An 18,803-nucleotide genomic window follows, 5' to 3' on the forward strand; every position below is an offset into this window, starting at 1 on the left:
CTCTCATCTCATCAGATCAATATTTCCTGTGGCTGGTCATACAAGTCCTCCCTGACCCTGCTCCAAACGTCCTAATCACAGGCCTCCAACAGTGAACTGCTGCTTGTAAACAAACACAGAAGCCTGTGGGTGGATTAGGGGAGGAGGGAGTGAGGAGGACAATCTTGTTGGGATCATAGCAGAGGGTCCAAAGGCTACTGAGAAGGTGGGTAAGACAGAGAAGCAGAGCATCCAGGAGCCACTATGGGTAGAGTGCCATTTGGGTAAGAAGCAGGGTCCCTCCCATTTCAGAAGTGGCCTCTGCCAAGTGCTTACCTTGTGAGTGGTTTTTGTCTGAACACAGAGATGAATCAGTTGCTCTGAATCAAGCAAATGGATTTTCCTTAAATATGAAAATCAATATGAGGCAAAGGCGAGGGCTGTGGAGAGGGGAAAAAGAGCCAGAAGGGTGCCGGGGAGTGGAGTGGGTGGTGATTAGTGGAAGGAAGAACGGTCGTCTTAGGGGACCCTTGGCTTGATCACAATGCCCTACTCCCAAGGAGAAGGCGGCTTCTGGGACCTGATACCTTCACGGGGGTACACTAAAACTCACCAGTTCCCCTGCTCTCTTCCTCTGCTGCTCAACACCAATCCTGTTCCAGGGCAGGAGATTGTTAATCAGAAGATTAAGATCAATATGACGAATGGGTTTCCAAAAACCAGTCCAGGAGGGAGCTATGATCATGGGATGTTGTTTGTACCAATGAAGGTTTGTCAATAAAAAGTTTAAAACAAAAACTCGGTCCAGAAGTCTATGGTCACACCCATCGAGATTTCAGTCTGGCCTGAGATGAGAGCTTGGGAAGGCTGGGAAAGCACATGCCTGCCTTGAGGTCTGGGGACCTGATGCTAACTTGTCTTATCACTTGGGTTATCTGTTATAGATCTTTGGGGTTCTGAATAGAGGGGTAGAGAAGCAGTTTGTGAGGCACTTGGCAGGGACGTGAGGAAAGCACACAGCTTCATTTTCTTTGGTCTGTAACAAAGTCATTAGCCCTCTTGAGGTGGAGTCCGGGAGCTTCTGACTTGCTCCTCTGAAGCCAGTGGAAAAACACTGGGCCTGGCTGCTGAGGACCTGACTCCATCGGCAGCTTGCTGGAGTGCGTCACTTCACTTTGCTCATCAGTAAAAAGAGGTGTTGACACCCAGAGGACATCAATACCCACTACTGGCTGTGGTAAGCATCTATGAGATAATGGAAGGGGCCATCCTTTATTCAGCACTAGCAAAGAAAAGCAGAAGTTCTGTGATCATAGGAAGCATCAGCAGCCCAGCCCCCCCAACCACCCTGTCACCCCAACTGTGGACTCAGTGCTGGAAAGTTCACTTTGGAGTGATAGAAATCTGACTGTTGGACTGGAGAGATGCTTGGCGGTTAAGGCGCTTGCCTGCAAAGCCAAAGGACCCAGGTGCGATTCCCCAGGACCCACATAAGCCAGATGCACAAAGTGGCACATGCATCTGGAGTTTGTTTGCAGTGGCTGGAGGCCCTGGCGTGCCCATTCTCACTTTGTGTCTGCCTTTTCCTCTCTCTCTCTGTCAAATAAATAACTATAAATAAAATACTTTAAAAAAATATCTGACAGTTCTCATCACCTGCATCTTCTCTGTCTTGCTCCTTTAGCCAACAGAGGGCTTCCTGTGCTGCTGGCGTGATTTGCCCTGTTGTGTCTTTAGACACTGGGGCCCTTGGGTCTCCTTTAAGATGGACCTTCTGTGTTAATTGCTGCAGCTTAGAGGACCCAGGAGGAACAGTCTGTTGGGAAAAGCTGGCGTGGTGATGAATGCTTTACCAGAGTGAACGAGTCACTACCTTATCGGGAAGATGTGTTTCTCCCTCCTTCTATTACCAGGAAGTGAGATGTGCTGAGAGCCAGTGTTTTTCCAAAGATGGCCTTCGGAGAATAGTGTTTCTTTAAGGGGCCAGGAGAGTAGGAGCGGGGTTGGCAGGGAGAAGTGCGGCTCCTTTAAGAAGCCTGGCTCTGGCTTTGCAACCCAGGAGAAGATAATGCTGGTCCAGACTTATATAGTGTTTGCTAGGAGCTAATGGCTATTCTAAGCTCTCAACTGCTATCAACTCTTTTAATCCTTACAGCAAGTCTACATAATAAAGATCAACATGTTGGGTTCTTTTTTTTTTTTTTTTGTCTTTATCAACAGTTTTAAAGGATTTGTTTTTTTCTTTTTGGTTTTTTGAGGTAGGGTTTCACTCTAGCTCAGGCTGACCTGGAATTCACCATGTAGTCTCAGGGTGGTCTCAAATTCTCAGTGATCTCCCTCTGCCTCCTGAGTGCTGTGATTAAAGGTATGTGCCAACATGCCCTGCTTAAAGGGATTTTTTTTTTTTTTGTTGTTGTTGTTGTTGTTGTTGTTTGAGGAGGGGTATTTGAGGTAGTGTCTCCTATAGCCCAGATTGACTTGGAACTCTGTAGTCCAGGCTGGTCTGGAACTCTTGACGATCCTCCTATTTAAGCTTCCTGAATGCTGGGATTAAAGGCATGCACCACCATACCAGGCTAAAGTTTCTTTTTTACAAAATTTATTTATATATTTAGAGAGAGAGAGTGTGTGTGTGCACACACACACACACATATATACAGGTCAGAGGACAACTTCAAAGTGTCTATGACCCACCTTTTTTGAGACAGAGTCTTTTGCTGCTGTAAATAAACTGCCAGACTGCAAATAAAAGTCAGATTAGCTGGCTGAAACTGGCCCACACGCCTCAGGTTCCCTGGCTCCAGGCATATTGACCACGAATGTGTGGCCCACTTCACATGCAGCTTTATGTGGGTATTAGACCATTGAACCAGCAGGCTTTTCAAGCAAGCACCTTTAACCACTCAGCCATCTCCTTAGTCCTGAAGTTCCTTTCATGCTTTTTCTCTTTTTTTTTTTTTTGTCTTCTTTTTTTGAGGTAGGGTCTCACTCTAGTGCAGGCTGACTTGGAATTCACTATGTAGTCTCAGGGTGGCCTTGAACTCATGGTGATCCTCCTACCTCTGCCTCCCGAGTGCTGGGATTACAGGCGAGTGCCATCATGCCAGACTCCTAAAGTTTCTTTTACTTTTTTTTTTTTTCTTGTTTTGGTTTTTCGAGGTAGGGTCTCACTCTAGTCCAGGCTGACCTGGAATTCACCATGTAGTCTCAGAGTGGCCTCGAACTCATGGCGATCCTCCTACCTCTGCCTCCCGAGTGCTAGGACTAAAGGCGTGCACCACCACGCCTGGCCCCCTAAAGTTTCTCTTTAAGAGACTTTTTGGAGCTGGAGGGATGGGTTAGCAATTAAGGTGTTTCCCTGAAAAGCCAAAGGACCCAGGTTTGATTCTCCAGGACTCACATTAGCCAGATGCACAAGGGGACGCAAGCGTCTGGAGTTTGTTTACAATGGCTAGAGGCCCTGGAGTGCCCATTCTCTCTCTCTCTCTCTCTCTCTCCCTCCCTCTTTCTCTGTCAAAACAAAATAAATAAATATATATTTTTTTAAAGGGCTGGAAGGATGGCTTAGCAGTTAAGGTGTTTGCATGCAAAGCCAAAGGACCCAGGTTTGATTCCCCAGGACCCACATTAGCCGGATGCACAAAGGGCTACACGCGTGTGGAGTTCCTTTGCAGTGGCTGGAGGCCCTGGTGTGCTCCCTCCCTCTCTCTCCCTCTTTCTCTGTCAAATAAATAAATAAGAATTAATAAAATATTTTTTAAAAGAGAGACTTTTTGGACCCATGTGTCTGGAGTTTGTTTGCATTGGCAAGAGACTCTGTTATGTTTCTCTTTCTCTCAAATAAATAAAAACAATATTTTATTAGAACCATGCTTAATCAATGAGCTAACTGGCTAGATTAAAAACAGTTTTTTTTTTTTTTAATTTTAAAAAAGAGACTTTTGGGGCTGGAGTGATGACTTAGCAGTTAAGGCACATGCCTGCAAAGCCTAAGGACCCAGGTTAGATTCTCCAGGTCCCACATAAGCCAGATGCACAAGGTGGCACATGCATCTGGAGTTCATTTGCAATGACCAGAGGCCCTGGGGTGCCCATTCTCTCTCTCTGTCTCAAATAAATAAATAAATAAATAAATAAATAAATCTTTTTTAAAAAAGAGAGAGACTTTAGCCAGGTGTGGTGGCACTTTCCTTTAATCCCAATACTGGGGAGGCAGAGGTAGGAGGATCACTGTGAGTTCAAGGCCACCCTGAGACTACATAGTGAATTCCAGGTCAGCCGGGCTAGAGCAAGACCATACCTTGAAAAAAACTGAAAAAAAAAAAAAAAAGATAGAGCACATAGATGGCGAGTAGTGTGTAAGAAACACTAGCTACTATTATTAGTGTTGCTATAGTCTCTTAGAGTCACTGAAATAAATATAAGCCACTGGACTGAACGTGCTTGTGAAGATCCTCCAATGCCATCCAGTTAACAGATAAAGAAATTAAAGCGCTCTGATATTCAGTAACTTGCCAGTTAAGGACACAGTGTCATTTCAGCAGCAGGGCTGGAAGTGGAATGTGAGTTTCGTGATGGCTCGTTTAGTGCTCGACACTTTCCACACACACGTGCCATTGTCCGCCACCACGCCCATCTTTGTGCGTTCCTCAGAGCAAAGATGGCAGGCACGTGAGTTTGCTCAACAGTCTGGCCTTGGAGAAAACAAAAATGCAGCCTGGGGTGGCTGGGTGCAGGATCAGGGGATAAAACCCAATGTGGAGGCTGAGACAGGAATGTCTGTTGTCAGAACAAGGGCTGCTTTGACTCAAAGAACGCAGGACGAAGCCAGCCCCGCGCCAGCAAGTCTCTGTAGGGCTTACGGGCAGGGCCAGCTTCGTTGCATGTGACCAACACAGCCACACAACCCTCACGTTCAAAAGGGTCCCTGTTTGATTTAATGCCTGCAGTTTTGAAATTCTTTATTAATTTTATTTATTTACTCATGTATGTATATATGTACTTGAAAGAGAGAAAGAAGTAGATAGAGAGAGAATGGGTGCGCCAGGGCTTCCAGCCACTGCAAGTGAACTCCAGATGTGAGCGCTCCCTTGTGCATCTGTTTTACATGGGTCCTGGGGAATCGAACCTAGGTCCTTTGGCTTTGCAGGCAAGTGCCTTACCAACAAGCCACCTTTCTAGCCCTTCTTTATTAATTCCATTTATTTATTTATTTATTTTTCAAGGTAGGGTCTCACTCTAGCCCAGGCTGACCTGGAATTCACTATGGAGTCTCAGGGTGGCCTCGAACTCACAGCAATCCTCCTACCTCTGCCTCCCAAGTGCTGGGATTAAAGGCGTGCGCCACCACGCCCGGCTCTTTATTAATTTTAAACAAAGAAGGCCATAGTTTTGTTTTGCAGTTACACCTGTGAACTATCTAACCATTTTTGGCCATTGGACAGGGAGCAGAGTTTAAGATGGACTCTTTTTTTGTTTGTTTTATTTGAATATTTTATTTTTATTTATTTATTTATTTGACAAAGAAAGAGGGAGAGAGAGAGAGAAAGAAAGAGAGAGAGAGGGAGAGAATAGGCACGCCAGGGCTTCCCACTATTGCAAACAAACTCCAGATGCATATGCCCCCTTGTACATCTGGCTTATGTGGGTCCTGGGAAATAGAACCTAGGTCCTTTGGATTTGCAGGCAAATGCCTTAACCGCAAAGTCATCCCTCCAGCCCTGTTCTTTTTTTTTTTTTTTTTTTTTTCTGAGGTAGAGTCTGGTTCTAGCCCAGGCTGTCCTGGAATTCAACTCACTCTCTAGTCTCAGGGTGGCCTTGAACTCACGGCCATCTCCTACCTCTGCCTCCTGATTGCTGGGATTAAAGGTATGTGCCACTATACCAGGCTGGTAGTTTTTTCTTTTCTTTTCTTTTCTTTTTCTGGTTTTTCAAGGTAGGGTCTCACTCTAGCCCAGGCTGACCTGGAATTCACTATGGAGTCTCATGGTGGCCTGGAACTCACGGCGATCCTCCTACCTCTGCCTCCCGAGTGCTGGGATTAAAGGCGTGCGCCACCACGCCCGGCAGTTTTTTCTTTTTTTAAACTACTTTTCCTTCTGCTTTCTTTTCTTCTAACTATATATATATATATATATATATATATATATATATATTTTTTTTTTTTTTTTGAAAGAGAAAAGGGAGGGGGAGGCCAGGCCATCCAGCCACTGCAAATGAACTCCAAATGCATCTGGCTTATGTGGGTCCTGAAAAATTGAACTGGGGTCCTTTGGCTTTGCAGGCAAACGCCTTAACCACCAAGCCATCTCTCCAGCCTTTTTTTTTTTTTTTTTTTTAAGGCAGGGTCTTGCTTTAGCTCAGGCTGACCTGGAATTCACTATGCAATCTCAGGCTGGCCTCGAACTCATGGAGATCCTCCTACCTCTGCCTCCCAAATGCTGGAATTAAAGGCATGTGCCACTATGCCCAGCAAGATGGACTCTTAAATACTCAGCAAGGAATTGTGTTTCTATATAGAATTTACTCACATGAACACTCTACATGCATACCACATAGTTGTAGAGTCATAATTCTGAATATTAGAGGAATAAGGGCTTGATGTGGTTGTGTGTGCCTATAGTTGCGCCTGCTTGGGAGATTTGAGTTCAGGAGTTTGGGGTCAGCCTGTGCAATATAGCTAGGCTCCGATGAAAGAAAGAAGGAAAGGAAGGAAGAAAGAAAGAAGGAAGAAGAGAAAAGAAAGGAGAAAAGAAGAAAAAGAGAGGGAGGAAGGGAAAAGAAAGAAAAAAAAAGGAACAGGGAAAGAAGAAGGAAGAAAGAACAGGAGGAAGAGATGGAGGTGGAGAGAGGGAAGGTGGGATGGGAGAAGGAAGGAAGGAAAAATAAACCAGGTGTGGTGGCTTTGGAAGGCTGCGGCTAGAGGATCGCTACAAGTTCTAATCCAGCTTGGGCTACATGGCAAAAAGATCAGCCAGGGTTATGTAGTAAGATTCCATCTCAAAAATAAAATAAAATAAATAGAAAAAGAATAGTTGCAAAACAATTTGTACACTATATCCAATTATGTCCAAAGATGGCCCACAAAACTATGTATTTATACACACACACACATATGTGGATGTAAATACGTTGTATGAGATGTGAATGCATGTGTGTATGAATATTCCGATATGTGTGAGCATACATGTGTGTACAGTTGTGCATGCATATTTGTGCATGTGGAGTTCAGCGGTCATTGTTGGGGGGCGGAGGTTTTGAGGTAGGGTCTTACTCCAGTCCAGGCTGACCTGGAATTCACTATGTAGTCTCAGGGTGGCCTTGAACTACTAACTCCTGGGATTAAAGGCGTGAACCACCACGCCCCACTTGGGCGTCTTTCTTAATCACACTCCACCTTATTCTTTGAGACAAGGCTTTTGGTTTAACCCAGAGCTGATAGATTCCGCTAGACTAGCTAGGCAGTAAGCTCCAGGAATTCCCAGTGTCTTCCTCTTGAGTGCTGGAATTAAAAGCGTGTGCCACAGGAGCCAGACTCAGGTCTGCTGGCTTTGCGTGGCAAGCACTTTACTCAAGTACACATTTCCTCAGTCATACTTTCATTTTAAATATGTGTGTGTGTGTGTGTGTGTGTGTGTGTGTGTGTGTGTGTTAGTTTTTCGAGGTAAGGTCTCACTCTAGCTCAGGCTGACCTGGAATTCACAATGTAGTCTCAGGGTGGCCTCAAACTCATGGCATCCTCCTACCTCTGCCTCCTGAGTGTGGGATTAAAGGCATGTGCCACCATGCCCAGCTTGCTATATATATATATATATATATATATATATATATATATTTTTTTTTTTTTTTTGAGGTAGAGTTTCAGTCTCTAGATTAGGCTGACTTGGAATTTACTATGCAGTTTCAGGCTGGCCTCAAACTCACTGTGATCCTCCTATATCTGCCTCCCAAGTGCTAGGATTAAAGGCATGCACTACCACACTCAGCCTCCAACAAATATTCTTGGGGGCTGGAGAGATGACTTAGCAGTTAAGGAACCTGCCTGAAAATCCAAAGGACCTAGGTTTAATTTCCCAGGACATACGTAAGCCAGATGCACAAGGTGGTGCATGCGTCTGGAGTTTGCAGTGTCTGGAGGCCCTGGTGTACCCATTCGCTCTCTCTCTTTCTCTCTCTCTGTCTCTGCTTCTTTCTCTCTCTCTCCCTCTCCCTCTTTGCTTCTTTCTCTCTTTGTCTCTCTCTTTTACATAAATAAAAATAAAATATTTTAAAAAATAAAAGAAAGAAAGAATTTTAATAAGTGAGGTAACCCAGGCCCAGAAAGCCAAGCGCCACATGTTCTTTCTCATATGTGGATCCTAGCTACAGATGATTTGGATTCTGTGTGAAAAGGAAAAAACTCAGTAGCAGAGGCCAGTAAGCTAAAAAAGAGATATAAAGGGAAGAGAAAGGAAGGGAGGGGGTACTTAATAGGATGGTATTGTATATATGTAAGTAGAAGAATAGATTAATGGGGGTGAAAAGGGGAAGAGATCGAGTAAAGGACAGGTGGAGGGAGGGCTAATAAAATCTAAGAGGATGTAAATAAATCATATGTAATCCTACTTTTTTGGACAATGGAACACTCAGGAGCTGTAGATTGTTGCTAGAAAATTTTCAGTGCCAGAGATGGGATACCTTCCAGTGAGTTGTTGGCCAGGGAGGTCCCTGATGCCCCCAAAACATTATAGGCCATTGCCGAGGCCCTTGGTTTCCCACCAGGAATAGATGGTAAGACCCTATTGCTGAAGACTGCACATACTTGGGCTGCAAGGACACTGAGAAATCCTGCAGGAACTGAGCTGATAACCTCCTCCATGTAGACCAGCTGACAGAAAACTGGAGGAAGCCATTCTACATGCAGTTCAAGGGGAGAAAGAGATATCACCAGTGAAGATACTCAACAGTGGACACTGCAAGCCTTATATTTGGCCAGCCAGGCCAAATGAGCCAATAGTGGCACATCTATCATGGTAGAAACCAACTGCCCACTAATTGGACTGGAGGCTTGCTCCATGGAAGGGAATACATCCCTGATACTGAAAACTTAAAACAGGGGTAGTTATGAGGCCTAGGGGTGTAACGTCTGCTGATGTCTGGATAAATGTATATACTATGCTTATCAAATTGCCCAGTAAGCACTTCTCTTAATATTCATACCCTTATATTAATGTTACTGTCACTTTTTGTAGAGAATCTTCTCTTTTCAGATGGCAGTGACCTTGGGATGACTCAGAAGGTACCATGGTACTGGCAAGATGTGACTGGAGTACTGAGTAACATCTCAATCACACCTTCCAAGGCTCATGGTCTAATGCGGAAGAGGTGGCAGAAAGAATGTATGAGCCAAAGGAAGGGTAGGACTCCTTACAACATGCTCCCCCCAGACATAAAATGGCCTGGATATCCATGACCTCACAGTGCCTGACACTACCTACACAAGACCATCATAAGAGGAGGAAAAGATCATGACATCAAAATAAAAGAAAGACTGATTGAGATGGGGAGGGGATATGATGGAGAATGGAATTTCAAAGAGGAAAGTGGGGGGGGAGGGAAGGTATTACCATGGGATATTTTTTATAATCATGGAAGATGTTAATAAAAATTGATAAAAACAAAAAATTAGTAAAAAAATGAGCCAGGTGTGGTAGCGCAGGCCTTTAATCCCAGCACTTGGGAGGAAGAGGTAGGAGGACCGCTATGAGTTCGGGGCCACCCTGAGACTCCATAGTGAATTCCAGGTCAGCCTGGGATAGAGTGAAACCCTACCTTGAAAAACCAAAAAATAGAATAAAATAAAAATAATAAATAAATAAAAATTAATAATAAAGCTGGGCCTGGTGGTGCATACCTTTAGTCCCAGCACTCAAGAGGCAGAGGTAGGAGGATTGCTGAGAGTTCGAGGCCACCCTGAGACTACATAGTGAATTCCAGGTCAGCCTGGGCTCAAGTGAGACCCTACCTTGAAAAACCAAAAAAAAAAAAAATATATATATATATAATAATAATAAAATAAAATAAAAATAAATAAACATTCTTGAAACACTAAGAAGAGACATATATTGAGAAGGTGTGTTGGTTTCTATGCCAGGATGCCTTCCAGAAGCAACTTCAGGGAAGAGAGGTCTCATTTAATAATTCCCAGCCCTTTCACCCTCCTCCAACTACCGGACAGCTTCTAGATCCTCTTGGAACTGGTCCACACCCACCTTGCCAGCCACTTCTGGATTCCCACACCCAGCATTGTTGTCCCTCTCATTCATTCCTGACCCCCCTCGCCCCCTCCCCCACCACCAACCTCTCTCTTTCTTCAAGTCTGCCTACTACTCCAGGAGCCTCCTTCACACCTCCTTAATCTCCCCTGTTCTGGTTTCACTGTGGAACGCCCCCAGCAGGCTCATGCTGATACTGTTTGGAAGGCTGCGGAACCTTTAAGATAGAAGGCTTTTTGGAGGCAGGTCACTTGCAGGAGCTGGCCTTTGAGAGATACAGCCCACTCACTCCTCCTGGCACCCCATTCCTGTCTGCTGCCCCATGTGACCTGCAGCTGCAAGCCCACCCTTCATGCCTTCCCCACCACGAAGGACTGCACCTCCTCAACTGCGAGTCAGCATCAACAAACCTCTCCTCCTGAAGTTGCTTCTGGTAGGCATCCTGGTGGGAAACCAAGAGCCTCAGCAATGGCCTGTAATGTTTGGGAGGGGGGCCATCAGGGACCTCGGTGGCCAACAACTCACTGGAAGGTATCCCATCCCTGGCACTGAACATTTTCTAGTAACAATCTATGGCTCCTGTGTGTTCCATTGTCCAAAAAAGTAGGTTTCCATATGATTTATTTATATCCTCTTAGATTTTTTTTTACAGGAATATGGAATCTGCTCATTCTTTTTTTAAAATATTTTTTATTCATTTTTATTTATTTGAGAGCAACAGACAGAGAGAGAAAGAGGCAGACAGAGAGAGAGAAAATGGGTGCACTAGGGCCTCCAGCCACTGCAAACGTACTCCAGACGCGTGCGCCCCCTTGTGCATCTGGCTAATGTGGGTCCTGGGGAACCCAGGTACTTAGGCTTCACAACGCAGTGCTTAGCTGCTAAGCCATCTCTCCAGCCCTCCTCTCAGATTTTTTTTTAAAATTTTTTATTTGAGAGCGACAGACACAGAGAGAAAGACAGATAGAGGGAGAGAGAGAGAATGGGCGCGCCAGGGCTTCCAGCCTCTGCAAACGAACTCCAGACGTGTGAGCCCCCTTGTGCATCTGGCTAACGTGGGACCTGGGGAACCGAGCCTCGAACCGGGGTTCTTAGGCTTCACAGGCAAGTGCTTAACTGCTAAGCCATCTCTCCAGCCCTCCTCTTAGATTTTGATTACCCTTCCCTCCACCTTTCTCTACTCAATCTCTTCCCCTGACCTAATTTAGACCTGTTCACCACCATTAATTTATTCTTCTACTTACATATATACAATACCATCCTATTAAGTACCCCCCACCCTTCCCTTTCTATTCCCTTTATATCTCCTTTCTAGTTTACTGGCCTCTGCTACTGAGTTTTCTTCCTACTCACACAGAAGCTAAAAGGCAATTCTTAGCTGTGTGCGGTACTCAATCCTTGCACTGGGGAGGTGAGGCAAGTCCATCCTTGGAGCTCAATGCCAGCCAGTCTAGCATAATCTGTGAGTTCCAGGCCAACGAGAGACCCATCTTCAAAAAGAAATGAACAAAGCCAGGTGTGGTGACACACACCTTTAATTCCAGTGCTCAGGAGGCAGAGGTAGGAGGATCACAGTGAGTTTGTGGCCACCCTGAGACTACATAGTGAATTTCAGGTCGGCCTGGACTAGGTTGAAACCCTACATCGAAAAACAAAACAAAAACAAAAAACAAACAAACAAAAAGATGAACAAGGCAGATGTAGTGGCTCACACCTTTAATTCCAGAGGCAGAGGCAGAGGCAGGAGAATAGCTGTGAGTTCAAAAAAGCCATTCTTCCACACCCTTCTGTCCTAGCTTTCTCCAGAACCTGGGTTGTGAGTCTTATCCTGCAAAGACTTGAGCTATATTGGCCAGGACGAAATGTGGCTGCAGTCCAAAGGCTGGGGTGCGATGTACAGGACCAGAGGGCAGCCCCACTCTCAGCTTCAACGCTGTAGGCCAGAGAGGCAACGTTCCTGAAGCCCTGTCAAGGCTCCCGCTGTGAAATTCCCAAGACAAGCTGCTCCGCCAATGTTCATCCCATCACTGCTCTTATCCGTGCCCTTCAGGACACTCTCGACTCTGGGCAGTGAGAGGGAGACTGACGTTGCAGCGGGGGCAGCAGCCTCCTCCTTGGGAGTCCAGATGTGCTCAGCAGCAGCTGGAGCCCACACCTGTTCCCTAGATCAGCGGCGGTAACTCTACTCCTAGGAGAGCAGGCCAGTGGCCAGGTCTCTCCAAAGGCCTCCTTTCCAAAGGCAGGTGGTCGATTCAGCCTAGCTCCAGACTGCACACGTCCCAGAGCGCCCCCCGCCCCGCCCCCATGCTTGGCAATAGGGGAAACTGAGGAGCAGGGACCCCAGACAAGACGCTTGCAGCTCTCTCCTCTCTCCCAGGACCTTCATGTTTACGCAAGGAGGACCTGAGCCTGGAGAGGGGGGCGCTGTGGAGCTGAACATGCTGGGAGGGGTCAAGATGTGATGAAGTCCAGAAACAGATCAGCGTTTTCCCCCCAGGAGTTTGGCCACCGAGGCAGTGGTCCAGGAGACCTCAGGTTGGCACGAGAGGATTCCACTCCTCCGAGCCGCGTGGGGCGTGGCGGGACCGGCATCCGTGGGAGCGCAGCCCCGGAGCCGACAGCCCGGGGTTTCCTGGGGCGGAATCCAAAAATCCCAGGTTTGTGAGAAAATCTCAGTAAGGCAAATCCAAGACACGGTCTGGGACACCCCAGACCTACACAAGATGTCGCACGTGCCAACACGCATTAAAAAAAAAAAAAAAAACAAAAAAAAACACCTGCCGGTGAAAAGCAGATGGCGAGCTGGCGGGACCGACGTCTGCGCGATCCACCCACAAGCACATCAGCACCCCTAAGGACCCCACGCCCACCCCGCCGTCCAGGGAGGGATCGGTCCCCCCCTCCCGCTCTCGGTGACGCAAGGCCAGATGCGGGGCACTGCTGACACCTGCTGGCGGATATGCACAGAAACCAGGGAGAGCCCCAGGGGAGGATGGAGTATTGGAAAAACCTTGCAATCTGTCTGGGAGGGGTAGGAAGAAATACCCCAGCTCAGAATCTCTCCATCTGGAGCTCCTTTGATGAGACAAAGAGGAAATTAGAATAAAACCCAGACTGAGTTTCTGGGCGGAATGAGACAGGCTAACAGCATGTCCCCTTCAGCCTCTGCGGCTTGGAAAACGATTGCCAGTCCTCTCGAAACTAAATTGGGAAACCATTAGCAACCCTCCATTGCCAAGTTCAACCATTAGGGAAACAAAAGAAGAAAGAAAGAAGAATAATAATAAAGACACCGTCCTCGTGTATTGCAATAGTTTTCAGTGACAATCATAATCTCCCTCTCTCGTCCCTTCCCTCCCTTCATTTTAGAGCAGTATTTCCTTATTTCAGTGACAGACTGTGAAGGTTCAGGCCCGTTTCCCGTGGGTCTCCTTACATTTGGTACTGAGAGTGATCATCATGGCTTTAATACTTTTCTTTTCATGACAGGTGATTGCTATCATTGTCTTTGGAAAACGCTTAGTAAGAAAACTCACGTCTAGAACATGTGCATTGGCGGCGAGAAACTCTAATACTCACTGCATGCATTCAAAGAGACAAAGCTCAAGTTTTCCAGAACCTCTGCTGGAATAGTCACAGGGGCCCAAAAAGCATTAGGACTCTGATAATTCCAACAGAAGTAGTAATGGAGAAGTAGTAATGGAGTAGTAATGCCCCTAGGAGAAGTCACCCATTTTAAAATTTTTATTTATTTATTGTTTTTTATTTGAGAGCGACAGGCAGAGAGATAAAAGAGGCAAACAGAGAATGGGCGCCAGGGCCTCCAGCCACTGCAAACAAACTCCAGATGCATGCACCACCTTGTGCATCTGGCTTATGTGAGTCCTGGGGAACTGAGCCTTGAACTGGGGTCCTTAGGCTTCACAGGCAAGCGCTTAACCGCTAAACCATCTCTCCGGCCCAACTAACAACAGAGCCAGTGCTCACCCATGCTGCATCCTAGGCACCATCAAGGCTCTGCACACTCCCTGCCATCCCAGTCTGTCACCCTTTGGCCTCCTTTGGGCAGAGCACTGGGCCCACTCCCACAGGGAGCTGCGGGCTCTCACAGCTGCCTCTAACATGCGTGCTCCACTTTTTGCCCTGCTGCTGTTCCACCCGCTCTTCCTTCCCTTCCTCCCCTCATCCTCCGCCTTTTCCTCCTCCTGTTCTTCCTCCTCCTCTTATTATGGCACTGGGGATGGAAGCCAGGGGCGCAAGGATGCTAAGCACGTGTTCTACAGCCCCAGACTCTGCTTCTCATTTTTCTTGTCCTCTGTAACATCTGACAGTTTAGCATGCATCAACTACTCATTTATATAAAATTTATAGTGAAGCATTTTACATAGTCCAAAGGTATTGAAGATAATATAACAAACAATTGTTATCATTGAGCTGTCCTGAGAAACAAAACTAGTAGAGGAGCCAGGCGTGGTGGCGCACGTCTCTAATCCCAGCACTCACGAGGCAGAGGTAGGAGGATCTCCATGAGTTCAAGGCCACCCTGGGACTACATAGTGAATCCCAGGTCAGCCTGGGCTAAAGCAAGACCTTACCTTGAAAAAACAAAAAAACAATAGAGGCATGTATGCATAGATAGGTAAGTAGATAAGCAGACACATACATACATGCATACACACATGCATACATACATGGTAGGTTTATGTGATTATAGAAGCTAACAATTCCCACATCCACAGGGTAAGCCAGCATGTTGAAAACCCAAGAGTGTCATTTTTGTCCAAAGGCAGACTCATGGTAGGAAGACTGATTTGTTAGGTCAGATGTAAAAACAGAAAAAAGGTTGTGTTCCCCTCTGAAGTCAGCCAATTTTCTCTCAGATGAGGGGGAAAGTCAGCCTTTCTGGTCCAGTTTAGATATCGGGTGAGTGGACATTAGGGAGGACAGTGGCTTTATTCCCTCTGCTGGTTCACATGGTAGCCTCCTCCTGAAATGTGCTCATGGACACACCTAGCATGATGTGTGGCCAAATATCTGGGCACCTCATGGCTCAGACAAGTTGAAACAAATAATTGAACCATCACAGTGGCAATTTCATACAGTTTAGGAGATAAAACACATACAAACACAGCTTAAGCGCCTCTTTTATTGCATTTCTCTGTACTCACAGAGGAAATACCATTCAGAATTTGTTGTTAATCATTCCCATGTACATTTACATTTTACTCCTTATACACTACACATGTACTGTGTATTTTAAATATTTTATTTATTCATTTATGAGAGAGAAAGAGGCAGATAGAGAGAAAGGGCACGCCAGAGCTTCTAGCCACTGCAAACAAACTCCAGACACTTATGCCCCCTTGTGCATCTGGCTTATGTGGGTCCAGGTTCCATAAACCTCACAAGTAAACTCCTTAACTGCTTAGCCATTTCCCCAGCCCTATGCTGTATATTTTAACACTGAATATATTCCATAATTTTCTTGGCTCAACATTCACATTGACACATGTAACTTTAGTTTTATTCATTTTTACTACTTTAATGTTGTATACAAGTTTTCAGTTTTATTGTACACACTTTTTGTGATTATAAACTGTTCCTATTTTTTTTCCAGTACTGGGAATTAAACTCAGAGCCTTGTACATGCTAGGCAAAAACTCTACCACTAAGCTATATCCGCAACCTTTGGAAATTCTTACACAACTCTTATTGTGCACATTTGTACTCTCTAGTAATCTATGCGGGAGTGAGATTAATAGTTGTGGCACATCTATGCTGATACTTGACATTATTGCCCCCCCCCATTTTAGATAGCCAAATGGTAATGAGATTATACATCATTGTGATTTTTAAAAAATATTTTTAATTTTTATTTATTTATTTGAGAGACAGACAGAGAGAAAGAGGCAAATAGAGAGAGAATGGGCATGCCAGGGTCTCCAGCCACTGCAAGCGAACTCCAGACACGTGCACCCCCTTGTGCATCTGGCTAACGTGGGTTATGGGGAATTGAGCCTTGAACCGGGGTCCTTAGGCTTCACAGGCAAGTGCTAAACTGCTAAGCCATCTCTCCAGCCCCATCATTGTGATTTTTAACATGTATGTCACCAATGATATTAGCAGGATGGGTCATCTTTCCTGAGTTTATTCTTCATTAGGATTGCCATCCAGGCTCATCTCCTAAGCTTTTAAAAATTATACTGTGGGTCTTTTTCTGTTTAATTTTTTTTTGTTGTTCATTTTTTATTTATTTATTTGAGAGCGACAGACACAGGGAGAAAGACAGATAGAGGGAGAGAGATAGAATGGGCGCGCCAGGGCTTTCAGCCTCTGCAAACGAACTCCAGACATGTGCGCCCCCTTATGCATCTGGCTAACGTGGGACCTGGGGAACCAAGCCTTGAACCGGGGTCCTTAGGCTTCACAGGCAAGCGCTTAACCGCTAAGCCATCTCTCCAGCCCTCTGTTTAATTTTTTGAGGTCGAGTCTTGCTGTCACCCAGGCTGACTGGAATCTTTTATTTAGTCTCAGGGTGGCCTCAAACTCACAGCAATCCTCCCACCTCTGCCTCCAGAGTGCTGGGGTTAAAGGTGTGCGCCACCACGCTCGGCTTCTTTTTCTCTTTAATTTGAAGAACTACATATTGTGACTAATTCTCCTTTTTTTGGTTTTGGCTTTGGCTTTGTTTTCGAGAAACGGTCTCATCCTAGCTCAGGCTGACCTGGAATTCACTATGTATTCTCAGGGTGTCCTTGAACTCACAGCGATCCTCTTACCTCTGCCTCCTGAGTGCTAGGACTAACGGCGTGCGCCACCACGCCCAGCTCTAATACTCCTTTTTCAACTTGATGTTTTTAACCTATTTTCCCTGTTTGTGGTTTCTGTCTCTTACCACTTTGATGTTTTGCTGAGGTATAATATGTATACCTAAAACTCACCCACTTTTAAGTTTTCAACTTCAAGATATTTTAGCAAATGTAAGACGTTGTATAATGATCACCACTGTCTCACCACCACAAAGCAATTCCCACCACACATTTGCAGCCAATCTCAGTTCCACCCTGGCCACAGGCAACCGCTAATATGCTTTCAGTCTTATGATTTTGCTTTTCTAGACATTTCCTATAAATGAAATCATGCAGCATGGTCTCTTGCATCTGGCAATTTTCACTTCAAATAGTGTTTTTAAGATTTATTAGGGCCAAAGTGGGACTCGTATTTCTTTTCACTGCAGGCCAGTAGTCATTACATGAATATAATACATTTTGTTTACCAGTTAATGAATATTTGGCTTATCTTAGATGTGATAAGAAGCACATCTCAAGTCAGATGTGGTACCACAGTAATTCCAGCATTCAGGAAGCAGACACAGGAGGATTGCTGTGAGTTTGAGGCCAGCTTGGGCTACTACATAGCAAGAACCTGTCTCAAAAAATATATGTAAAGGAAGAGAAAGAAAGAAAGAAAAGAAAAGAAAAGAAAAGAGGGTGAGAGATCCTGGCTCACATATTATTACAGTTGTTTGTTCTCCTTTGTGTAATGTGTCCATATTTTTCCTGTTGGCTAGTTTTATCTTTGGTTTGCAGCAGTCTCACTATGATGTGGTAAGTGTTATTTTCTTTGTATTTATTCTGCTTAAGACTGATGGAACTTTTGGAATTGTGGATTGTCAGTTTTCTTTCTTTCTTTTTTTAACCCTTTAGTTTATTTATTTTTTGATTTGAGAGAGAGAGAGAATTGCTGCACCAGGGCCACTGCAATTGGACACCAGATGCTTGTGCCACCTAGTGGCCATGTGCAGCCTTGCACTTGCCTCACCTTTGTGCTTCTGGTTTGCGTGGGATCTGGAGAATTGAACATGGGTCCTTAGGCTTCGCAGGCAAGCGCCTTAACTGCTAAACTATCTCTAGCACAGTTTTCTTTCTTTCTTTTTCTTTTTTTGGCTTTTTGAGATAGGGTATCACTCTAGCCCAGGCTAATCTGGAACTCACTGTGTAGTCTCAGGGTGGCCTCAAACTCACATCAATCCTCCTATCTCTGCCTCCCTAGTGCTGGGAGTAAAGACATGTGCCACCATGCCCGGTGTAGTTTTCTTTTTTTTAATACAAATATTTTTGTTTATTTATTGGAGAATGCAAGAGAGGTCAAGTGATCCAGGGCTTCCTGCCACTACAAATGAACTCCAGATGCATGTGCTCCTTAGTGCATGGGTGTCAGGGAATGGAGCCTGGACCATCAGGCTTTGCAAGCAAGTACCTTTAACAATTGAGCCACATTTCCAGCTTTACATTGTTAGTTTTCATCCTCAATATTTTAGCCATGATTTTTTTTTAACTTAAAAATATTTTTATTTAGGGGCTGGAGAGAGGGTTTAACAGTCAAGGCACTTGCCTGCAAAGCCAAAAGATCCAGGTTCAATTTCCCAGGACCCATGTAAGTCAGATAGTGGCTGGAGGCCCTGGCACAGCCATTCTCTATCTATCTCCTCTCTCTCTCTTTTTCTCTCTGCTTGCAAATAAATAAATAAAATAATATAAAAAATTTATTTATTTGCAAGCAAAGAGAGAG

The sequence above is a fragment of the Jaculus jaculus genome, chromosome 1 (genome assembly GCF_020740685.1).
Source record: "Jaculus jaculus isolate mJacJac1 chromosome 1, mJacJac1.mat.Y.cur, whole genome shotgun sequence".
Classification (NCBI taxonomy): Eukaryota; Metazoa; Chordata; class Mammalia; order Rodentia; family Dipodidae; genus Jaculus; species Jaculus jaculus.